This window comes from Hirundo rustica, chromosome 4 (assembly GCF_015227805.2).
Source record: "Hirundo rustica isolate bHirRus1 chromosome 4, bHirRus1.pri.v3, whole genome shotgun sequence".
NCBI lineage: Eukaryota > Metazoa > Chordata > Aves > Passeriformes > Hirundinidae > Hirundo > Hirundo rustica.
In genome coordinates this window covers 29,182,277-29,208,820 of record NC_053453.1, presented here as the reverse complement: position 1 = coordinate 29,208,820, position 26,544 = coordinate 29,182,277, and the positions used below count along the sequence as shown (strand labels likewise).

General features: G+C 39.0%; 1 protein-coding gene across 2 annotated transcripts in view; it reads right to left on the bottom strand.

The window, feature by feature from the left end:
* Positions 1-26,544, bottom strand: part of PDZRN4 (PDZ domain containing ring finger 4) — a 236,764-nt gene that overhangs the window by 71,522 nt on the left and 138,698 nt on the right. The gene's annotated exons all lie outside the window — the stretch shown is intronic.

Below are 26,544 nucleotides of genomic sequence, written 5' to 3'. Positions count from 1 at the left end.
TGTTTCTGATTCTTCAGCTAATGGAAAACAAAAAAAATCTCAAATACTGAACATCTTTGAAGATGTCAGCACTTTGATTTTAATTACATGAAAGTCTGTCAAACTGAGTCAAATACACATCAGTAATCCCCAAATGGATTCCTTTTGCTACATTTTAGCAAACCTCATGTGGATTCCTTAATTTACTTGGGAAAATTAGGAAAACACTTTCTTGCAATATATTGTTTTTTTCCGAAGAAGGATGATTTTTACTTTAGGATTACTAGTTAGTTTCAAAATAGCATAAATTTTCCTGCAAACAGTATTTACTTGAAAAGAATATAAAATTGCATCACTTAAAATTAGTGGCTTCTGCTAAGATTTATGAAAGCTACGTGAGACATCAGGGAGTCCTCCAAAAGCTATTTTAACCAAACTGAGCAGAAACAACTTGTAACTTCAGTGCTTTATAACATCCAGAGCCGGAAAGCTGGTCTAATCTCCCAAGACAGGTTCCAGCACTGTGAGAACACTAAGGGTTACTTTACTGATGCCACCAACAGCAGAGCCAGGCTGTCCTCAATGGGCACAAGTCAAACCAAAAGAAATCCCAGTCAGACATCAGGTAAAAAGCTTTGCCACAAGGATGGTGGGACATTGGGACAGGTTCCACAGGAAGGCTATGCAGATTCAATCCTTGGAGAAAGCCCTGGGCAACTTGCGAAAACTGGCTCTGCTGTAGGAGGGAGCTGTTGCTGGTGGCCTGTAGCCATCCCCTCCAACCCTAATAGTCCATGAATCTGTTCACAGTATGCAACACGAGGAAAGAGAAATGAAGGGAAATAAACAACTTACCAGCCAGCTGGGCGTTTTAAGGGAAAAAATGTAGCCTTACCTGAAAAACGTAAGAGAAAGCAAAATGTTAACAATTCATCAAAATCAGCAGGGTAATGAATTGTAGTAACTGTTTGTACATAAACAACGTACACAATTATGCATTCACAACATTGCAAACATTTTCCCCAATATGTTCAAACTCTGTAAAAGAAGACGCAGCTATGCTGAAATGCAAATCAGTGTCTCCCCACAATTGTACCTCCTGCAGCTTATGCCCACAGCTCAGGGAAGATAAGTTTGTCACCTCTGTGTAGGCTCTGTGACCTGAACGTTTTCATACTCACTTCCTCACCATTTCAATTTCACCAGACATGTGCCAGCATTTCTTGTAGACAATTTTACCTTCAGTCCCTGCTGAGGATCTGTCCACTAATGACCATAATGAAACATGCTTTGTGTGAGAGGCTGTTCATTTATTTTCATTCCCGTGAGTGCCTTCAGAGACCAGTGTTGCAATCACGGCTACTTACTATTTAATTCCCAGCCAAATTTATGGCCAAATTGAAAAATGGATGCAGGCTGCCTGATGCAGGATGCTTTTGTCTGAAGTGTCCTCATGGAATCATTATACTTGCATTAATCTTTAATCTGCAATTAAACAATCAGTTCTATGTAAAAGATAGCTGCAAACAGATCTCCTGAATGTGTACTAGGCAATATATCTTAATGGATGTATGCGTGCTGTCGAGGGTCTGCAATTAGGGCAGCATCCATCACTGGGCCCCAGGTCAGCAAAAGGTTAGGGGCGAACCAAACCTCCCCGAGGTGCTGAGCATCCATCCATGCTACCTGTCCTGCTCTAGGGCTGTGCCTGCAGTGGCAGAGAACATCGAGAGAAAAGCCAGGTGGGGGTGGGAAAGGGGATACAATGGATTAAGGCATGGCCTCGCTGATAAATCTGTCTTGGCAGAAGATGCAACCTGCTTTGAATCTGTTTCTTTCCAATTAAGAGACCTGCTTCCAGCTTGGGCAGATGCTTAATTGGAGACTGAGGCTGCCAGGCAGGCACCAGAGCCATGATCATTAACAGGTAGTTTGAAGCCATTAAGGTGCTCCTGCTTGTCAATTCCCCTCTCATATACCACTGACATAAATAAATGCATCTTCTTCCCCATGGCAGCAAGCTCACCTTGTAGGAAGATTTGCACACGTGTGTCCTGCAAATACGCCTTTGGTTTCTGGGGCTGTGAAGTTATTACATTATCACCCAAGGCATGTGATTCAGCAGGGAATAAAAGGGGCCTTACTGCCTGGTGTCAGTGTAATATTAGAATGGAACCAAATGGCTTCAACAACAGGTAAGCAGAAGGGCATCTGTTTCAGATTTGACTAAAATTGTATAATTAGATCTTGGTAAGAGATCCGTCTGCTCATGTGTGGTTTTATCAAATGTTCTTGCCTAATCCATACAAGGAACCAGTTTTCAGACCTCAGTGGACACCATGTCTGATGCAAGCATGGGCACAACCCTAAGAAATTCTACACCTGTGCAGAGCATTCTGTATGAATAGATGACTACACCAATACAGCAGGTTTTTAATTAGAAACATGGGGAAACAAAGCTACAGTGATACCTATGAATGCTGTCTTATTACAGGACATTTGTCCCTTACTGGTTTTAGTCTTAATAATACCCTCACTGTTTTAAAAAAAACGAAACAACAAAACAAGGCTACTGGACTAATGTCAAGCAGTGAGATTCATTTTGTTTTATCTTACAAGGGTATCCTGACAAAAATTCACAATTGTCTCATTTAATGGTGTAAAGAATTCATTACCATGTACCTTTTGCAGCTTACAAATTAGCCAATCTCAACAAGTATACACTAATTAAGGACAAGAAAGTAAAAGGCACCTATTGATTGCAAGGTCTGAAGCACCAGAAAACTGATTAAATATATGTTGTGAAGGAGTTAATAAATGAATTAACTCTGCTATGCCATGCTCCATGTACACACAAGGCTATGGTAGCTAAACGGCAATTCAATGCTATAGTCTTCAATTATTTCCAGTGGGCTAATAAGACAAGCAATTAGATCATTGTCTTCACATCAAACCACAGCATTAACACACCCACTTGGGCAAAGGAATAAATGATACCTATCAGGTAGGGAGAAAACTACAATGTATAAAACATTCTGCAAATAGAAGACCCATTTTAAAGAGAAGTCTAAGTCAGCTACTACATAAAAGTAATAGAATTTTACAGCTGCAGAGTGATCACAGGAATATCATAGCTAAGGCCCAGCAGGAGGGAGAAAATTCCTACTTAAATATATAGTTTTTTTAATGGATTCTATCCCCGAGGTAATGCAGACCACAATGGACTATGTCAACTGCAACTGTACCCTTCTTTTCTGCCAAATTGACTCTTCAACAACATGCTGCTCAAGATTTGGTGAGCAGGGTCACCACCTTGACACAAAAAACCTAGGGCCAGAGAAGTTACAGATGGGAAACGTAGGAAGTTGTCTTTTGCAAGGTAGTGCAGATGCTAGCATGTTTGCTGCCTGTCCTAGACCGTGTGTGGGTGCTGCTGGACAAGCAGGAAAAAGGGCAGCCTAGCACCCAGTACCCACACACCAAGGGCAGGGCCGTGGTCCCTGCCTGAGGAGCTTGCTGCCCCAGCTAGATGCAGCTGGATGGAAAATCATGAGGTGTCCTATGAGCCATGGGATGGGGCTGCCTGGGGCTTGATCACCATATCAGAATTGACCCTCAGGTTGAGTAAGAATAATCACATAAATGAAGCCATATACTTACTACTTTACAGCTCTTTCTACCTCTTAGTGATGATATTATACTGGACTTATCACACTTCCATGCTGCTTTACAGAATACAAAAAGAAGATACGGCTTTCACTAAAATTTTAAAAAAAAAATATTGCCCATTTTTTCCTTTGCTTCTAGAATACATACAATTGAAGAAAGGGATCAGAAAATGGAGGGATGCTTTGCAACTTCCCTATGAAGTAAAAATAATCACCCCTCCTCTTCTTTTTCTCTTTCCTCGCACATACACACAAGCACAGCACACACACACTCATGATGTAAAGTCATGGAACAACAAGCCCCAGGAGATCGGCTAAATCCACCACTGTCTCATGGATTTACCTGAGAGCGGTTTATTATGCCTACTAGCAACTCCCAGCCATCATTCTTTATCTTGAAATGGTATTCTTGGATTGTGGTGGTGCATCCCCTACCCCCGTCCTTGAGTCATACTCAGAACTCATCTCAGAAGCTCCTGATAAGCCTTGATCAAACCATCTGAGAGGTGAAGCATCCCTCGACCAGGCCAGCTTCGGAACATTCCCTGATCATATCAAGAGCTCCTCCATGGTAGAGGCAGTAACAATGAGAAACACCAGCTGGACAATCAAGGTGGGAAACAAAGGATAAACAATTACCCGTTGTATCCTTGGTAAACTATTTATTTGAATGCTAATCCAAGTGGAGTAGCAACACTGTGAATTGTAGGACAAGTTGAATTGTACCATCTTACTGCATTTTGGGAAAAAAGCCCAGTAAATACCAACTTGGGTTATGGCCAGAATGGAAACTTACTGATGACCAGATCCAGTCATCTTGCAACCCTAAAAACAGTGGTCCTACGTGAGGCCCTTTGAGCTCTCCTGGACTGCAGCAGGCTAGGCCAGCACCACCCTCTGATTGGGACAACTCATAGGGCTCATGAACCCTCCAGCTTCTGATCCTCAGACTGTCACTAATGTTGAGGTCTAAGCTACTAACTGCTCCCAGCACAATTCCATGCTCCTTGAGGTGCCACCCTTGCCTCTTGGGAAACACAATGGAATTTTGGGAAACACACTGGAATTTGATGTGAATATTTCACTGAACCTATGGGAAATTTTTGTTAGGTACCTTTATATGCAGAGAAATAGGGGTACACATCATTTTACCTGTGTGTATATGAATTGGTTACATATGAATGTTACTATCTCAAACCTATAGTTAAGGCACCATTATAATTGGCAGTTAACCCTATCAAACTGCTTTGTAAAGGGTAAAGCATTCAGTGATTAAATGCCGCTAAACCTTTTTGCACCCTTATCTGTACATCCATGTCCTTTGCACCCTTTTTGCCTTTTGCATTTCCATGTAAATCATGGCAAATTTCTTCTAATTTGATCTTCCTTTATGTGTTTTAACCTGTGTAGCAAGTAATAGAGTGAACCTTGCAATCAAACTCTGTAAAGCCACATTTTCAAAAATATATGTTAAATCCTATAATTCTCAGTTACTTGCATATTTACTCTTCCTCCTTCTCCTGTTTTCCTCTTCACATAAATTATGAAGCTTTACACTGAGCCATGCTGCATATCCTTGCTCCAAGTGTACTTCACTGTTTTGACAATGCCAAATTTAGAGCGAAGCGTGTGTTACTTTGCATTTGTCAGTCACACAGCACTCTCCTTTGAGGTCTACCAATAAGCACAAAGTGACGGGTGGTCATCTGAACAACACTTTGTGCTTCTGTATTCAGCTCAGCAGTCTACACAATTTTAACCAGGGAGCTGCAAGGATAAGGAGAGGAGATTTTTTGCCAATCAGGTTAAAATGTTTCAAGTGGCCCATTTTCACTTTCTGTATACTTCTGAGAGATGACTAGGAGTCAGTGTGAGAGATTAAGCTCTGTTGGAGGTACACTGTATTCATAATATATTAATAAACAAGAATGACTCAATTTTGGTTTTACACTGGCAGAAAACTAAGCTACAAAAGGACACAGAAGTGAGAAAGAAAAGTGAAGAAAGTGACAATGGATTACTCTCCAGTAGCAGAGGACCTTGGAAAACTGTGAGGATGAGGTTCTGTTTTCAAAAATACTGTAAACTAGTTGTTGCTGAACAAATTTCCTCAATGAAAAACTGCCTTTATGCACTTAGCGTTTTAAGTTCTAGGAGAGTCCCACAAAAGCCTGTGAATGAGTTACAGCAATGGAAGGAAAGAGGTGCTACTAATGAAAAAAACCTTCTTACTGGACTATGTCAAAGAAAAGGCATTTCTTAAAGGATTGTGAAAATTTAGATTTTTCTGGATGCTTTGCTATTATTTCCTTACTGTGCTTCCCACCTGTGACTGGGAGACTTGCTGCACTGAAAATACATGCAAGACGTACTTTCAAAAATCTGAAGACATAACATTACTACAAAACACTGGCTTGAAGCATATCCTGCTTCCTTATAGAGGCTTCCGATTTAATTTACCAGGTACTGAAATTCTACAGCAACTACCTCCACTAGGCATTTCTGCAGGCTAAGCAAATACCCACCGAATTTTGAAACTGACTTAATATGGATTAGGATATTATTTTACACATATTAACTGAATATCCAAACTATAAACTATATGCTCAATGACCAGAAAAAAATCCAAACCAAAACAACCAAAAAACTGAGCCCCCTTGCTTTTCAGTACCTTTATTTTGCAACTTCAAGTAAAGAGGAGAAAGTAATTAATTTTATATCAGCATTAACAAAACACAAAAACAAACAACAAAAAAAACCTGGAATCAGAAAATTATTGTGTTGATCCTCAAATCTGCGAAGGATTGGTTATTGCTGAAAGTTCCCCACAATCTGATGAAGTGCTTGCTAATGCAAATTTTGGCCATTTCATCACACCGTGCAAACATGTCTTACCTGCTGCTGGGAATTGTCTGCAATCACCAGCTTCCCTAGGAATGGTAAAACCCCCAAAATTTTTAGGCCTAAGGCTCTTAACACTTCATAGCTCTCTTCAAATGCCATTCTTGTCTCTCAGCTTCCATTTGTAGTTTTTCAGAAATGTTCCAGCAACAAAGTACCCCCAACAGAATAAGAAATTATGGATCTCTTACAAGAGTTACACAGGTGCTCTATTAATATTCACCACCCTTCCACCTTCTGACACTTACCACATAATATTTTGTACTGCCATCAAATATTATCAGCTAGAGGAAATACAGAGCATATAAACATATATGAACCACAGACACATAAAAAGTGCCATACGCATGAGTTCAGGAAACTTAATGTCCAAGGAAAACGACCAAGGAAATAAATACTAGGAAAGGCAAAGGACAATAAAGAAGGCAAAGTTTCTTTATTAATTCAGGGTGTTCCTGTCTTCTGTGTCTGAACATCAAGACCATGCATCGTAAATGGAACTAACATTCAGATATATGCTACAAGTCTTGTATGTTCTGTGGTTTTTTTCCATTGCAAAAGTATGATCTACAGATGATCTATAGATGAGGGATCTGGTGGTAGATCATAACTTCAGTGGAAGATGAAAGAAGCATTTGTCTGTGGGTCATGGATTTTTATATTCTTTGCTTGTGGTAGGTAAAAGAATGAAATATGCTTTACCTGTATGATATCTCTCTGATATTAAAAGTAATGTTTTGTTTGTTTGTTTGTTTCCCGGGAAATGAAGTATGAAGAACAAAACATAGCACAATGTGTATTCATTTATATTTCACTGGAAAACATTACGAGTCTGAGTGAAAGTGAAATCAAGAAAAAACCAAACCAAACCAAAACAAAAAACCACAAAAAACCCCAACAGACACAAGAAAATCTCTGTTTTGGGCTAACTTTTTTATACTGCATCTTCAACACTGTCACAAAGACAGGTCTGTTGATGTGTAGATGCTGCACCTACAGGCATTACCTATGCAGAGAACCCATCAGCTACCATGCACTTCATTTATAATTTGAAAAAAAGTCACAAAATGTAAGTAGGAAGGAATGACATATACCATGATGTTGGTTCTGTCTTGTATTTTTCCTTTACTCGTATACACCCTTTAAAACTCAAAGAAGCCTATTTTAGCAATCTTGCCATTAACTTCCCTATAGAAAATAAAACTGAGAGATGGGCAGCTCACTATTCTTTAGGCTTTCTTTTTTTCTGCAAAATTTTGAAGTTCCTAACAACCTTTCCCCCCACACAGTCGACTGCCACCCTTACATGTCATTGAAACAATGTTAATATTTGTAGCTGGGTATGACACTTAGCCACCAGGAGCGAAGCTATTTGGCACTGTAATGCAAATGACTGCATTCATCAAACGAGCTTTGTTAGTTATTCATTGTGCTCCTTATCATTCCTCTCCCAAACCCCAGTGCTTCCGCACTGTGCACAGAGGTGTGTCCGCAGCAGCATCCGCGCTGTAAAGCCCACCCTTATCAGGCAGAGCAGGGTGCCACCGGAGTGACCTGCCAAGTCACTGTGTCCCCTCTCTTCTCTCACACCCTTTTTTGCCCAGTGTTGCTCTTTGTCCTCATCCACGGGATCTGTCTCCCCCTGCTCAGATCATTGTGCCAGACCCTCTCCCACAGCTGAAAGAATAATTTGCAATGAAAGAGACTCTAGAGAGATGGGCAATTCCCTCCTTTTACCCCAGCTCCTCATTCTCCTCTGAAATCGACTGCAGGAACCAACTTTCTGCAGGGCTGGGCTTTTAAAAACAACTACAGCAACAGAAGTACCTGAGCCCCTGTGTGTATTGCAGCAGCCCAACAGGCCTGCACAGACAGAAAATGGTATTGACAGGTTTGGAAAGGGACAGACACGGACTCTCATGCAGGCAGACGCTGGGGGCTTTTTTTCATTCAGTCTTTCCTTAACACAGTTCAACATACCATTCTGTACCTCCAGAGAAATGCTTTTGGGGGATGGAGCCAGAGATTAATCCCTCTGTAATTTCTACTGCTGCTGGCAGTACTAACTGCCAAGGGATTTTGGGGAAAGATAACGGCACTGTTAACTCGTAACCTAGGTGTAAAAGTCATCTTAATAAAACTGGGATGGTTGAGGCCCCCATCAATAACCACCACACACCAGTTTTATTGGATGTAACAGATGCAATCTGTTTGATGTGGTACAGGAGGCTCATCCCAATATGGTAATTAATAGAGGTTGGGGAGCCACTCAGAAATTGTCTACCACAATGGCAAAGCACCTGAGACAATCCAGTCAGTTTAACCTCTAAAGCAAAGATGTAAAAACAGCTGTGTAAAATTGCATTTTACACTGAAGAAAGATCCAGATCAGTAAGAGGACTGGTCTGGATCTTTCTTCAGTGTAAAATGCAATTAAGTAGGGAATAAAAACCTGTGTATAATTAAACTAGTTTGGAATGATTCTGCAGATATTCCATAATTAGTGTTTGTATAAGAACAGATTTTCTGTTTTGCAAGAATCAGCAGATAATCAGCAGTTGATTGTTAAAATGAGAAGATGCTGATCCCAGCATAATTATTTTTACATATATCTACCCTTCCATGGAAACATAAGAGACAATTTCTCTAGCCAAAGAACAGGTGTAACGACACAAGGCATTATAAGTTGTTCCCAAACAAATCCAATTCTATTTTTCTGTTTATCTTCATCAGAGTTATTTTGTTTGTTTGTTTGTTTTGGAGTATGGAGGGGAAGAAGTAGAATCTCTAATTTCATGTTCTTGTCATTATATGTTATCTTGAGCAAAAGTTTCCTATACTTCTTTTTTCCCCTGGTACTTCCTTGTCACAGATCAAGATTACTCTATTAGGCTGATGGGTACTTTGATAATATAGTTAGGGTAAATAGGGTAATAGACTAGAGTAGTACAATTACATGCCCTGTGTAGTATCTTACAGATGCTTTATGAACCAAGTGCCAGGTTCCTAAATCTTCTTGTTGAAAAACAGTGCATAAAGATTTGTAGAAGTCAAAGGCTAAAACAGGAAAAAAATACTAGGAATTTATCAGTGTGGTAGAGAAAATGGGAGCTGTTTAATACCCTGATACAGATTGTTTTCACTGGAATCCATTATGCTTTTGGTCATCTGTTCTCAAATTTTCATGAGCCCTCTTACCTTCTTGAATCTTCAGTTTGTTTTGCACTAATGGAGCAAGAGTCTTCACCAATAGTAACTAAAATTAGGTTTATTCTAGCTTCTTTTAAATTTACCTATGCATTTTCTGCACCCAGGTTGTCAAGAAGGCCAGTGGCATCCTGGCTTTTTCAGCAATAGCGTGGCCAGCAGGACTTAGGGCAGTGACCATCTCCCTGTACTCAGCAATGCACATCAAATCAATCAGTTTTGGGCGCTTCCCCACAAGAAAGACATTGATGTGCTGGAGTTTTTCCAGAGAAGAGCAATGAGGCTGGTGAAGGGCTGGCAGCAGAAGTGCTGCATGGAGTCATCGGGGGAGCTGGGGGTGTTTAGCCTGGAAAAAAGGAGGCTGAGGGGGGACTTCTTGCTCTCCACAACTACCTAAACAGAGGCTGTAGTGAGGTGAGGGTTGGTCTCTTCATTCAAGTAACAAGTAATAGTTTGCCCTGGGGGTTTAGATTGGATATTAGAAAAATGTCTTCACAGACAAGATTGTTGGGCATTGAAATAAGCTGCTGAGGGAAGTGGCGGAGTCATCACCCCTGGAGGTATTTAAAAGAAGTGTAGCTATGTCATACAGAGACAGGGTTTAGTGATGGACTTGGCAGTGTTAAGCTTACAGTTGGACTCAGTGATCTTAAAGATCTTTTCCAACCTAAATGATTCTATGAATTTATGAATAGTCAGTATTAAGGAATAAGCAATCAGTTTCTAAAAGCATCTCCTAGACTTTGATAATATCTGTTGTTATTACTAAGTTTGTTCCCATTTATGATCTTATTGTGATTAGGAAAGCAGTTCTAATGTAGCAGAGAATTGATTTACAATAATGATAAAAAATATAGCCTTTAAGGCATGCCTGCGTTTGCTCTGCTATGTATTTTTAGTAGCTATCATTTCCTCTCATCTTTTTCCAATCATGTAAAACACCCCACCATGTAGAACACCACCAAAAGCTTGGACACTTTTTTAGGCTCTTTCTCTAGGACGTATAGACCATTATCAGAAAAAAGTGTCAAATGCCTGCTGTCACCTTCAGTCAGCTGCCAGGAGCTGGAGATGTAACAAGCTGCATCCCGACAATTGGTTGTGGTGTGATAGGACAAGCACAGCATTTTGGGAAAGATTGCTCAGGTGTATATCAAAGATACCACTTTCCAATTAAATTTGGTTGGCTCCACCTAACAGGGTTTAAGACTGAAGTGTCCACAGAACACTTAAGAAAATAGCTGAAACTGCTTGAAATTCAATTGTCACAAATACTTAACTCTGGATAAGGTTCTTTGAAAATCCTGAACAAAAAGACCTGAAAACAGGTAATATAGAGGTATGGAAGCAGACACAAAAACTACTCTGTCCAAAGTCAATAACATGCTTTGCATTTGTATAAAAAACACTGACTAGAACAAACCTGATCAACTTTTACAATATTCATCAACTGTACCAACTCTAGTGACTTTTTAACTACACACTCTACCCAAAACATCCCCACTGGAGAAACATCTAGGAAAAAGGAAATGTTGTTTATAACCCTGGTACACTGCATTGGTAAATGACACAGAAAACAATCTAGCTGCACATTTTTTACCCTTAAAAGAAGATGTAAATGTATTATAGTGCAGAAAAATCTAAAGGGGTACTTTCTGCAATGGGAGTTAAAAAACTGAAGCATTAGATACTCTCTTAGCAGAGGAAAAAAAATCTACCAATTGGCCACAAATTCCATAGCACAGAAGATTAAATTTCAGTAGAAAATTATCAAATCAGCAGAAAATAAAATTGATCGTTCCCATGCATACTACAAAAGCAGTATTTTACTGAAAAGACTGAATACTTCAAATACAACATAAAAGCTTGCCATTATGACAGATAGTTCTATTAGAAAAGGTACTGAGTGCATAATTAACCAGTGCTAATACCTATCTGAATATCTGAAAAGAAGAAAAATTTATTCAAGTGGAATATAAACTATTCATCAAAGCTGGGGGGAAAAAAAAGAAAAAAAAGAAATTGCTGCACTGAAAACATGCACTAGTCGGGCTATGTTTATGATCCCCTGACAGAAATGTATAAATAGGAAAAATTTACCACTCATTCACTAGGGGCTAATGAAGCAGAACTAAGATCACACATCCACCATCACTCAAGTGCAGAACATATGCAGCTTCTCAATTTTATATGGAACTGCCTGCTCAAGTCACACATTCTGTAACAAAGGTAATATTTTTTGTTTCAGTCTAAACAGTAAACTGTAATTGGCTCAGAAATTTCATTTTTCTTAAACTAATGTTAACTTAATGAGTATTTTCTCCACCTTCCTGGATATAGGTGATGGAAGACTTTGCTTTCTCAGTTTCCCAGTATCAATCAGTTACATATAGTAAGGCATAAAATGTAGTATTTAATTGAATTTTCCTGCTCTGTAAAATTATTTATATTCTTTGATAAACAACCACAGCTCTAACATTTTGGATTTTTTTATAGCAGTTTGCAAAAATGAGGAAAATGAACCCTGCTATGTCCATACAATTTAAGTTACTGCAACTATTTAGCTTCCAATGTAAAAACAGTATGTATCAACAATTAAAAAAAATATTTATTGAGCTAAAACATTTGTAAAGGACAATCAGAAGCTTATACTATGTAGGCAGGTGCAACTAAGGTCTAAATTCTCAAACGACAGCAAGTTTCCAATCTCTGAATGTTCATTCGGAGTAACGCAAGCTGCATTACTTTGCAGCCAATAGAGGCACATGGACAATATTCCTGAATATAATCTCAGCTCTGAAAGTTGTAACACTTGCAACTGTAAACATATTTCTGAATTTTTAGCATAATCTTATTCTGATCTGCATCAAGTAGTATTTTCTAGAAAACGTTTGTGAATGAAATATAATTTTTCAAGGGGAAAATATAAATAAAATTTGAAGTATTTCCCACAAATTTACTTTCTCAGAGGTCCTAGCAAAAATGCTGTCCTGCAATTTTAGCCATGTGATTATCCCTGACACATTATTTTCTTCCTAATTTATTTACACAGCCTATAATTCATTTAACAAAGATCTTAGTGTGTGAGGTATTCTATGAATGCTAAACAGATTTAAAATTATGGGCCTGTTTCTAAGAAAAGGAAAGAAATTGTACCTTGTGCTTCCAGCAGCATGTTAGGAAAACATTCTCTGGAGTTCTGCCTCTATTCTTTAAATGGGTTCAACACACTGCCAGTCTATAAGAAGTATAACTTTTTTCCTGATCTAAACATAAACCTCCACTACACTTAAGAAGTGTCTTTACCGGGGGGTTTAACTCTGCATATTGTTTTCTGTAAGCATACAGACAGCTGAAAGGACAAAGAGAAAAATATCTTACAAGATACCAAGATACTTGGTCATGCACCTGTAACTTCACTCTGCCCACAGCTGTATACCTGGAAAGGGCTGACCAATATAGACCTATTGAACAAAGGTAACCATGAGACTAGCTTGCTTATGGATCATCCTCTGATCCCCCAAGAAAAAAGACAGCACCCTGTCATTACTGCAACCAGTATCACATCCTGCTCAGCAGTGGCCAGGGTGATCCCGTCTTCCTTCTGCATGGCTTGAACAAAAAATCATGCAGGGTGAGACATGGCAACACAGTATTTTCTTCTTTAATAGTGAAAAAAAAAGATGTAACTGCTCTCTAGGGGGGAAAAAAAAAAAAAAAAAAAAAAAAAAAAAATTCTAACCCTGGAACAGTATTCACAGTACTTTAACTGAGGACAGTAAAGTTTTTTTTCCAGAATGTTGTACATGGTACTAATGCCAATGTAATTCGTATTATTCAAATGACTATATGTGTGCTGGGGAGTAGAAACAAAGCTGGTCAATCAGAATTCAATAGTTACCAGTATTGAACACATCCATACCAAACATGCCAAATCTCTCACTAGAGGAAGAAAAATAGGAATCATTAAAGACCTTTTGGTTGACACGCCTTGAGGAGTATTTTTATAACATTTTTTACAGTTGGCACATTTCATTGTCGATGAACTGGTAAATAAATCTTATAGAATGGCCCATATCTTTAATTCTTTCACATCTTTTAGTTGTTGCAGAGGCACAAGCAACAGCACCTGTGATACTCTAATTTTGTTTCACCAATGAACAAAGATTGATACAGTAGTCAGAGAATCAAATTAGAAGGAAGAGACAGGAGTAAATATTCTGTCAGTGTTGTTCAGTGTTCCTGTGCAATAAAAGGAAATACAATTTTCTTGTCCCTTCTCTTGTGTTCAGATTTTCCTCGCTACAACAAAAAGATAAGCAATTCTCAGTGTCTTCAAAATCAAAAATATGGGAACACCAGCTTTTCTGAAAATCTGTTACCACAGGCTTAGAGTAGATTCCAACTAAAATCTCTCGAGGCATGGGGAGGTGGAAGGCTGAGATTTATTCTTTCTCAAGTCATACTAGAAATTAACAGCACTACTATTTGTGTGATGACCTTTCTGCAGAGTGCTAAGAACTGGTTTTCCTTGACAACGGAATTAATTCATTGAGACCTAGTCCCGGAAGTTCCTGCAGCCATTGCAATCCAGAAGGGTAAGCTGAAATTTCTCTCCCACCTCCCATGGCCCCTTTCATATCCCACTGAAGATATATGCATGGGGAACAACTATCATTACAGGGGTGCAAATTTCGAAGCATCAGCTATCTGCTGCATACATTTGCCCTAAATAAAATACAGGGTGCATTCTTCCACAATCCCTTTCCCATAAGTCATTTTTGCACAGGGTAAAAGAAAGGCAATATGAAGTTTATTCCCATGGGGTTATTTGTTCAAGTGCCTCATGCTAAGGGTGAGAACGTGCTTGAAGAGTCCAGAGCTGTCCTGCTAAGATTAGAGCACTAAGTAGGATCTGACTACAGGTCCATTGTATTTCTGCTTAACTTCTACTTATTTCAGGAGTTAATTATCTGTAAGAAGGTTATTGTCAAATCATGAATCCACTCTCAGCTGGAGGTCAAGTAAGTAACTAAACAGCGGAGACGCCTCACAGAGAAATTATTAAATTAAGATTCTTAAAGTTTTATTTGCCTATTTTAATCTTAATCAAATTCCTCTGCATGAATTCTAGATGGGAACAACTGTCTTTATAGTAAACCAAGAGAATCCACTCCCAATGCAAAAGTATTATCCACTTCAAAGTACACCATCTCCAGACTGAGAAAAATGTCAGACAAAGCAACAGGCCTTGAAGACTATCAGCAATTTTAAATAGTTATGGTATAAGAAACAATCTTTCAAGACAAAGAGCTCTCTGAAGCATTTCCCACCCCACAAGCCAAACACACTTTATGAGCTTCAGACAGAACACCTACTAAGCCTGAATCGCCAAGACAAAGGATTAAAATCAAGACAAAGTCTAAGAAACCCAAATTCCTTACACTGAAATATACAAATCCAGAACATATTTGAAGTTGGCATGGAAATGAATTTTAATGCACCTGAGTACCACTAGGTAAGGGAACAGAGCTGCATAGAGCACTTGCTGAAATCTGTACAAGAACATCAGGGAGCCTAAGGACCCATTGTGTTGCATTTTGGGGGCATGCAAATGCCCCTAGTCAAAATTTAAATTTGACAAAAAAAGAAATTACAATCTCATTTCTATGCACAAATGGGAATGAACTGTTGGCTGCTATGCTGAGAAGGCTGTCATAAATCTATAAATAATCAGACATACTGATCACTTGGGAGATTTTCCTTCTGAATTCCCTCAGTGTTTTGTCTTCAGTTGTCAGTAAATATGACATCTGTCCTCTCCATCAAGCTGGTAATAGCCCTCATCTAGCTCTGAAACATTGGACTAGCACTTTGTGAAGCCATTTCTATCCAGGAAATAAAGATAAAGCTGATACTACAAAGTCTTTTGAATTTCTAGTCTACCATTAATTGCCCTGAAGAACTTAACGTAAGCAAGCATTTACCATCAAGCAGAACCTTGTGACATCCTAGAGAAGTGGTCTCCCAGCACACATGAACTGTAGCCAAGCAACAGGCTCTTCCTCAGAGGAAAGGCCTAGGTTATTCAAACACGCCTCCATCCTTTCCAAAAATGGTAATTCAGGCAGGCTAGCAATATCTCACAGGCAATATTACCAGAGGCAGTTGATAAATCTAAGAGACTTTGCATGTTCACTTATTGTCACAAAATTAAAGGAGAAAATACTGATGCAAACTTACTGCTCTCAATACAATATTGAAAAAACAATAAGGGATCCACTGCTAATATTAAAGTAATATAGATAAACCTAGAAATAACTGTTCCATTTACTCCAAACAGCAGTAGAGCCTCATTTGCTCTTTCAAAGGCATAATCAGTTGAAGGGCACATTTTTCTTCTTTGTTCTTTCCCATCAATTTTAATAGGTGCAGAACATCAGTCACATGAAATGTAATGGGACAAGAAGATAGATGAGTACATTTGAAGCCACTAGTCACAAGACAGAAAGCATCCTGACAAAGTGACACTGGCAGCATAGGGTTCAACAACAGAGCCTGGACAATATTTAGTAAGTGAAACTACAGCGCTACATGATTTGGTATTTTCTCACTGGGCAAAATCCTTTCCCTGCCACTATACATCATATTCCTACAAGTCAGGCTTTCAAAGACATTCTCCTACTGAACATGACCACATGACATTTTTAAATCAGGGAAATACTTAAATCTGGGGACAAAGAGGTCATTTGGAGACAAGTTGGAATGACCTCCTGCGTTAAGAACTTCAAACTACCTCATCAAGAAGGTTTTAAATGGTTTAGTAAAATTCGCTGAAATTCATATTTTGTGAAATATGAAATATTTGTGGTTATAGGAGTGAGGAAATTTGGTATCTATGTTGAACTGACAGCAACAGGACTCAACTACTGATGAAAAAATACCAAAAATCCCCTATTACTACTAGGATCTGAAGAAAGCAATGCCGACAAATTAACAATAGAAATTCCTTCACACTAAAAAGCCTCTGATGTGCATAACACAATGAACTATATTAATAAAAAAGCAGCATATCCCATTAGCTGTCTCTGAAGTCATTCTGGGGAAATCGTAATGAAAATTCCTATCAAAACTGAAGTTTAATTTAAAGTGAAGGAAAAAGAAGTCATCCAACAAAACAAATCAATCCCTTTCTGAATGTTGAGGAAGCACGGGAAATGCAGGCAGGCCTGCTCTCTACTGTAATGATCCACCTGCGTTGTAACTTTACCAATAAATGCTAAGTGGCTCCATCTAGCACTTTACAATGGTTACTGTGATCACCATCATCATTATTGGGCAATGCTAATTCAGTTTCTTCATTAGCCATTTGCCACGATCGCTACAGGTAATCATTAAGCTTTAAATAATACTGAACTTTGCACAAGAACAGGAAAAGAGAAAACAGAACCTCTTAAAATATACCCACAAGAGAAGGAACTAGAGCCAGACCTCCAAGTCCCACTGCTGCATGAAGTAGGTCCTAGACCTCAATATCCTCCCATCACCCATCCAATGGCGTGCAATATCCAGAAAGCAGAAAGACAGCTTTTGGCAAATTCTCTTAAACAGGACAACATTCCTCTCTGGCATCACAACACGTGCTGCTGATGGGATGGTGTATTCTTTTTCTGTCAAATACCTTACTGGAAGCTGTTTACAGCTACTACAGCTGTTCTTGCTACTTCCCGCCTCTCCCACAAGGTAGAGACAGCTTTCCAACAAATCTCTACAAGTGTATGCTAGTAAATACAATTGTACATAGACAGGAGTTTCTCCCAGTAAGTCACAAAATTTCAGAATGGGAAATTCAGAGAGAATGGAAATTCCACATTAAGATAAGTTCTGGGATTTCTCAAACAGTACGCCTAACTCTGGGAAGAGCAAAACAATTTTAGATAAAGGAAAACATGACTCACTTTTGGCTTCCAAATTTCATACTACATGAAATAACACATTGTTTCACAAACTACTGAATATGTTTCAAAAGTTAATCAACCTAATATTCAATTATGATGATATATAAATAGTATCCAGGCATTTCCAGAAATTTTTCCCTATGTTTTTTCTGTAAGCCTATGTTTGATGAAATATCTGATTTTTTATGAAGCATTTTGTTTTTAAGGGGATTATATTCCTTAGTAGAAACCATCTTGTAGATACCATTGTAGATACCATTGTAGATACCATCCACACTTACTGAATTCCTCATTTATGAACTTATGCATCTCTGTCGTTCCCAACTGTAATAGTAGACATGACAAATTCAAGTGAAAAACCTTATTGCAATGAAAGATGTCATCCTCACTTCTAGCAACCTTGACTTCTGAGAATGCATTCCAAATGCTGAATTTTAACTAATAATCAACCTTTTCTTCCATTAAAATCTATTTTGAGCTGGCAGTTCCTATGACCCTGGATATCGTGAGGAATCTGAATATTTCACATTCTAGCCATGGGGAGGTCAAAGACCTGAATAATGATTGTTCCTTGAGCAGCTTTCCCTGCAAATTCACCACTATAATATGCAAAAAGCACATTACAAATACAATCAAACATATAACATAGGTCAGCCAATTGCTCTGTTATATTACAGGTAACCAAAAAGAATCCTTTTCTCTGGTTATTTCAATTGTTCAGTCCTCATAAGGATTTAGCCAAGTTCACCCAGCCCCATGCTCCCTGTGGTCCTTAGGGCACAGGTTCTGGCACTGCAGTACACGGTATTTCTGACATTACAGAGCAACTGAACACGTAACAGGTTTGCGGCTCTTCCCCAGGAGCTTCACCAGTTTGATGCATGTGGACACAGAAGCTGCGCTGACATTTGCAAGCAGGACGTTCCCTGAAGGCACGCCAGCAGATCCTCGCCAGAAGCTCCTGGCTCTGTGGTGTGCTGAAGCAGCCATGGCTGGCTCCTCTTGGCACTGATGTCTCTGGGCAAGCCCTGAGAGGCCAGAGCCAAACCACAGCCGCTTCCTCAGGGCCATGCACCGCTGCCAATACCATGTGGCTGTGTTTCAGCCTCACCTCTCATGCAGTGCTGCCAACCTCAGATATGCAGAAGAATATCAAACCAGAGTAAGATTGTTTAAACATTATCTTTCAAGTTCATCCCAATTCCTTTAAAATTTCATAAACTGAATTATTAAACCTGATTGATACTCACAAGCTTTTCTCACTGATCATGAGTGAGACTGCTACTAATGAAAAGTAGTTTTTACAAAACATTATAGGGGAAAAAAACCCCAAAAACTAATTCTCCCCCACAAATACCGAAAGATATGAAACAAAAAGAATGAATTCTTTCTTTCAGCTCAATGAAGAACACAAAACCTAAGTTTTATCTTGACAAATCTAAGATACTTGTAGACTTTTTGAAGATTGAATCCTCTCAGGTTCAACTCTGAGATTAATATACCTGAAGCACAGAAATTCTATGTGTGATGTGACAGTTTGGAAGATTACTTGTTCCACTGTGCTTTTGTTTCAGAGGTCAAATGTCATGGCCAAAACCTCTAGAGAATAACCATTACCATAAAAATATAATGACAATTCAAAAAAAATTAATGCTTGTTTTGCTGCACTTTGGTGATTATCAGGGTTTGTTTTTTTCAGTTAAACATATAAATAAACAAACAAAATTCCCAACCTTCATACTGGAGAAGAAAAGAATTTTTTTTTTTTTTCCCCACCTGAGAGAAGAATATGTAAAATGTCCTAACTTCCTCAAACAATAAAAACTTAGAGAGGGTCATGGAATCATGGAAGTCTACATCATCCTATTATGCAGAAATGGCCAAATAGTCACCCTGTTCCCCGCCTCTCCACATCAGTATTTTAAACTAAAATACAAACAATTATAGAAGAGACTTTGCAGTGCATTATATAAAGACACTGCAATTCCATTTCTAGGTCCACTCCTAGAAATGGCATACAAGTATTTTTAAAATTCTCTTTCTGACTCACTATTTGTTAAAATAATATTATAGATAACCTTTGAACAGTAGCTGATTTAATATCCTCTCTTAACAGACTAATTTTTTCACAGTTATTGAGCAAGGTAAAGCAAAAGACAGGCTTATTACACAAAAAAAAAATTCACTCCAACCACAAAGAAAGTGTATCAAGAGTAATCAGCATAGAAATTCTGTAATTCTTTCATGTCTTGGTATTTTGAGATGATGTTAGCAAACTTGGAAATCTTCCTGCACTTGAAAAAAGTATCTACTTAAGAGTATCGACAAATTACTTTGCATTAAACTAAAATATGAGAAAAGCCTTTGTGATTGAAACTAGCCAGCGGGTTCAAAGTTACAGGGTTGTCAGAAAAGCAAATACTATTACAAAAAACTCATGCCATTTAAAATGCCAAGTTTAACATAATCTGAAGGTACATAGTCTTAAAGCCAAAGATCCAAGAATTTTTTGGTATTTTTAAAAAATTATTTTTGTAATACCTCAACAAATCCCTAGAGGTGGAAAACTAGTTATCTACAAAACTGTTAGTTATCACCAAGCCCTGCTGTGTATGTCTCCATTAAACTCTCAGATCTTGAGCGAGAACTGGTAAAACAATCTACTGTCAGTTAACCCCACATACATCGTGGAGTGTTTTCTGGCATTTTAATGCCCTACTTCTTCAATGAGCCAAAAAACAAAAATACTGAACCTCTAAAATATGCTTCTTTCTTGACAGAATGCCCAAGGTAGCAAGACTGGCTTCATCACATCACTGATGTATAGAACTCACATAAAGATTCATTTTGCCATAGGCCTAAGGATTATATCCACACCAAATCACATCAGAAAGCAAGCCTCAAGAAAGGATTGCTCTGTACAAATGTATAAAAATCTGATCATTAGAAGAATCCTAAATCCCCATTGTTAAATTCAAGATGCAAGGAACAAACAGTAAAATAAGAGAGAAAATCATGCTATTCAGCACCTGAACCACCTCTTTTTTAAAATTTTCATGGCATTGCATATAGAATTTTAGAATCACAGAATATCCCTGTAGATTACAGATACAATCTCAGTATTGCTTTTTATAGCTGCCTGTGTTGTACTCATCCCTTGAATTCTTATCTCACATTCTATTGTCTACTTTCTTATCTCAGGATGACTTTATCTTTCTTGAGGTATGCACAGGAGCTATATGCCTTTTAGACAGTAAACAAGGACAGAAAATGAAAGCCTGGCCCCAATAAAGTCAGTGGTAACGCTTCACAGTTTCCTGGATTTTACCAGAAAAAAAATTGGGTGTTTTTATCACTTGTTGGTTTGAGATCAGAAATAATACTTAGGTATTTGGCATGTAATTCAGGTGTCATGTACAAAAGAATGATCAAAAAACCTCCTGCTAACAGGCTTAGGTTTTTAGAGAACCAGATGACAACTTCCTTACATGTGTAGTTGTATGTATGGATGCCTCCTCTACAGCCACTACCCAACCAGACAAACAGAGCTGGTTATTTCAAGCAGTGTGTTCCCAGACCCAAATCTCAATCCTCCAGGACTCCTCAGGGAGCCTCCACACCCAAACAAAGCTCTGTGGCAAGAGCCTAAAGTCAGACAAGAGGTGGCCTGAAAGATGTGTCTTCTCTTAAGCAAGTGGCACGTGGTGGCTCAGAGCACAGAGCTGGGGAGTGGGCTCCCAAGGCTCCGGGGACAGTTACTGCTGGCAGCCAATGCTCCCTGATCTGGCACAGTATCCAGTGAGGGAATGTGAGCTCCTCTACCAGGAACAAGTTGTTAGCAATGATCAGTTGTTAGCAATGTCATGACACTGCTGTCTCTTCCTGAGCCTGCAGAAACATTATGGCAACGGGACTATTTCTATGATTTAATTTCTATTGTTTCATGCTGCTTAATTATTGGTGTGAAGTAAATAATCAAGGAAACAGAAGAACCAGGAAAGCTGTGCCTGCTTACCACAAAGATAATCTCTTATAGATAAGAGATAGCAGAGTCTCTAAGAGATAGCAAAATCTAAAAAAGAAGTCAAATTTTTTAAGTAATTTTTCAGTCTTTCCAGTTCAGCAGCTGTTCTTTATAGAAATGCCAAGAAAGTTTTTAGGACATGGCTAGAAATGTATTACAAGCTTTACTTGATTACATTTTAACCGTACATTACTAATATGAGAAAGTGCTTTTTTGAGGGGAATTACATAAAGCTGATCTCTGAAATTGTTCAGTTAAACTGAAACAGTACTCCTGCAAGTTTGTTGACTTTTATTTTTGAACTTTTTAAATAGATAAATGAATATTCAGAAGAGCTACTTAGAAAAATACAAGAATCGGGGGGTTATCACTTGTTTGTTTTGAAAATTTAGGGGAGCAAGAAGAAAAAGAAAGGAAATGTAGTAAGATCAAACCAGATCTACTTTCACCACTGATTTAATTAAACTCAGATAATTCAGCTAATTTCCAGACAATTAAATTCAGATTTTTTTTTTCATATTCTCCAGAGGTAAAAGTGTGTTATTACAGAATTTCTAATAAAAAGAGAACTTAAATATAAACCAAAAATGTGCTTGTACTGATGCAACACAAGCTAGTACTTTCCCACAGCTGGTGAAATCCATGAGGGGCATTTGGAGGTGGCATTGATATTGATAGCAACCAAAGGTACACAAAAGTTGTGGCAGGTATCTACAGAAACGAATGAGAGCTAATGGCAACCACCACACTGAGCAGTTGTCATGTAAATACCTCACATGGCATAAGTACCAAAAAAGAATAGTGACTGAAGGTTGGTTCAAGGGGAAAATCAGTATTGCATAACTCAAATGATCTTTGGAACAAGCTCAGAATTCATCAAGACCAGAGAAGGCAGATCCCAGTGCTAAAGAACACTGCTTGGCCCCCAGCCAAGGCAGATCCCAGTGCTAAAGAACACTGCTTGGCCCCCAGTCTCCCATATTTCAATGCCAGCCAGCTACAAGCAGCATCTCCTGAAACTTTCAGAAGTGCCTCAGCTGTTTCAGCGGACAGGCTTGATGTCTCTTGTGAGCAGCTTTGAGTTTGAAGAGATATACCACTAGAACTTAGTACTTCAAGTAGCCCAAGGGATTTCAAAATGAACATAAAATTAGAACTCTAAACTGGTAAAAATCTGAGCTTTATGGTAATTATGGAAACCAACGTGAGAAGCAAATGGCATAATCAGTCTTCAGAGGATTTAAAAATGCTGCGAGCAAGTTCTTCTATTATCCCAGGTCAAATATAAAACATAAATGTGCAACCTTCCAGTTTTAATCCCAGCTCCACCACTGACTTTGTGAGCCATCTGAGATAGCCTCTCTTTTCCCTTCTGGCTTTTCTCCTTTCTCCCTTTCAATTCTACGCTCACCTGAGCTAGATCAGCTTCTTATCATGTAACTCAAAAAAGAAGTTCGCACCATTCTTTGCCTTACCTCTAAACCCAGTGTTCTCTCTCCAGCTTTCCCCTCTTTCTCTGGGCCAACTGCACATTTTGAAAACAAAAATTCAAGCAAACAGAACTGGTTATATGACAGCCACAACACTCTGAAGAAAACCTGTGTTTTCTTGAGTCTCAAACAAGGATATTAAAGATTACTGCTAATTCTCTTCAATCCTAGCCGTATTTCCCTTATCCTTTCGGCTAAATGGGAAGAGTCCTCACCATGCTGCTAACAAATGACTTTAACTCACTTCTTTAACCCCTGCAGTGGAAGAGAAAATCAGCTGAGAATGGCAGAGGCCTGCTCCTAATGGACATGAGCATATACCAGATCCCACCCTCTCTAAGTGACTCAACATAGACTTCCTGGATGCACACTCATTAGCTCAATCCTGCTTATACAGCACACAGGAAATAATATTAAAGTGCTCCATGAAGTAGCAAGTAGGGCCATAAATTTCAAATTGAGACATCCTTAATTTCTGCACTGGTAGGCATGTGGAAAAAAGGATTTGAGGGGGGCATTATGACTGATACCTTCCTCCAGGGAAGCCAAGAAATAAACCTGAGCCATGCTGAGGACCGGTGAAGAGGCACTCAGAAGCACAACGGTCCTTCACCAATGCACAGTGGTATCTCAAAAGCTCTCATTCTTAAAATATGACTATTTGACTTCCTATTTTGATCCAAATCTGCACCTGCAAAACATAGTTATCTAAATAAACATATCTGTCATAAAAAGAATTTTTGGAGATGGCCCCCATGGTGTCTGAACTGCTCCCTCAGCAAAAGACAAGTCTAGAGTAAAGGAATGGGGGGCAGAGTGAGAAACTATACATATTCTAATGATGTCTTCATTTCCCAGCATCACTGCAACAAAAACCTCTGTGATGCTGAATCTGACCTCACAAAAAAGAGTCACAGAAAACCTGCCACACTGCAAGCACTTGCATGGTTTTCCTCTGCAAAATGCATTCCTTTGTTTACTATATTTTAAAGTATATGAGTGCACAGCCCACCCACAGTATCAGGTAGCCTAGCATGGGAAGGGTGGCAGATGAGGCTAAGGACTGCTTCCTTATATGAATATAAATTAATCTATCTGATCCACATATGCTAGGGAGCCACAGCTCATCCTCAGTCAATTCATGTCCCTGACAGGCTAACTTGTCCCAAGCACTCCAGAAATCATGTAGATGAAAGAGCCAAGCCTGTGGTATAGGAATTACAGGATTGGAGAGTTAAAAAGGGATTTGCAAATCAAGTAGTAATGCCTGCCTTGGCTTAATTTAATTTATCATATCCTACTCCCGCTCCCTGCTCCCAGCTGCAAATCAGGATTGTACACAGAAGCAGTTATGGTGTGAGACACTACCTGATCTCTACTGCAGCACCTGGTTAAAAATATGCTCAGTATCCTTTGGGCACTGACCTGCACACACTGAAACAAAGATAGGGATGAGTTTACAGATGAACACAGGATCTGGCAGTGAGCACACTAAAGTCATTTCTCTGCTCTCCTTCTGCACCTTATCAGTGACATTTCCCTAACAGCACAGGATGCAGCACCAGGCTCACTGCATTTCAACTCCCCAAGGAACCTCCCTGAGATCCTCCCAGAGATAACACTTTATCTGGCAAGCACCAGAGTAAAAAGTGAAAGCATTAGTTAATTTTGCACCTTGGTTGCCCACGTCCACAGACACTCCAACTCAATAGCAGAGAAGATAACAGATAGGGGGAAGAATTTCTCTCGAATCTCTTAAAAACCCCACCTTTGGGTTTGCTGATAATTCAATCACATTTATTACCATGCAACATTACTGCAAGGAATATTTTGAAAATGCATTTGCTCTAAACCAGACACAGTCTTTTTCCTATACACACATGCAGCCCTTTAAGATATGTCTAATGTCTAATTTGTTTCACAGCAGAACCTGCATTTCTGGCACAGAAATGCAGACATTGACCTACTCTACTCCATTTTACACTTTCAGATCTGTTTGGCAATCCAGAGCTGGGGAGAGGGAAAGGGAAGAGAGGGAAATTTGCTGCTGCTATGTTTTTCCCTGTGATATTGCTGTAAGAAAAAATGATGATGGGATTATGACTAAATATTGAACTAAAGGGAAGTGTTCCACCTAGAGACCATCTTCACCAGGCAAGGCAATGGGCATGTTACCTGCAAACAGACACTCATTTAGGATTGAATACACTTGCTGGTTCTGTGGTAAAAAAATGATGCAGATGTATGGCCCCCAACAGTAATTAACAATGTTAATCTTCTTCTTCCTCTCTATGGTGATAAAAAGAGTCATTTTTATATTTAATTAATGCAGAGGATCATTCTGGAAACTGGCTAATGAGGCTCTGATCACATTACCATGAAAATGTGCATTAACACCACAACTGAGGAGGCTGCTTCATGTGTAGAGAATCCACTTTGTAATTAGCCCACTGTGAAATGAATCACGTCAGGAGGAACTCGGAGGGAACCAGTCGGCACTGGGCACTTAGCTGCTGCTCTGCCAATAGACCACCAACATTCTAAGCTGTTTTTTCTCCCCTGCACTGCCTGTCAGCAGCAGTGCAGTCCAAAACTGCCAGTGTTCAGCCTTTATCAATGGCAACGTGTCAAAGCCAGAACAAATTATGGAGAGGGAGAGAACAGATGCTGAAAGGCACTAAACTTTAGTATCTCTGAGTCTGCTGTGCCAAAAGGAAAAAAACAAACAAAAAGCTGCAAATCAAATACTGATTCAATAGGATCTGAGCAGAAAAATATGGGCTATTGTGGGGAAGTACTTGTTTCGTCTTTTCTCATCTTATTCTGAGGGAGCTGGAAACACAGCAGCAGCAGACTGCTACTCTGCTGTGCACTACACGGTTAGGACGCTGAAAGAGACACCAAAATACCTAAATGGGATTATGATCTTTGTCTAGTAGTATACAGAAATAACACACACACACACAATGAATGAACAAGCAGCACATCTCGCCCATGGAACCCTGTTGTACTCAGTACCTGTTTAAAGGTGACAACATGTTTCAGAATTATTTCAATTTTAAATAATTAATCTGAAAATTTAACATACTTCTCAGCCAGCACAGACATGCCATAAAAACTTTGCTCCTTAACTTAAAAATAACTGAGATCACAGACCTAAGGCTTTCAGAGGTAGCAGTGCAATTTATCTGAAATCAGTCTTATTAGCCAAGGCAAGGGCTCCCTTAAAACATCACCGATATGGTTCAAAGAGACTGCTGCTATATGACTGACATCTTGGCAGAAGATGCACAAAAATGTTAAAAGAATCCCACAGG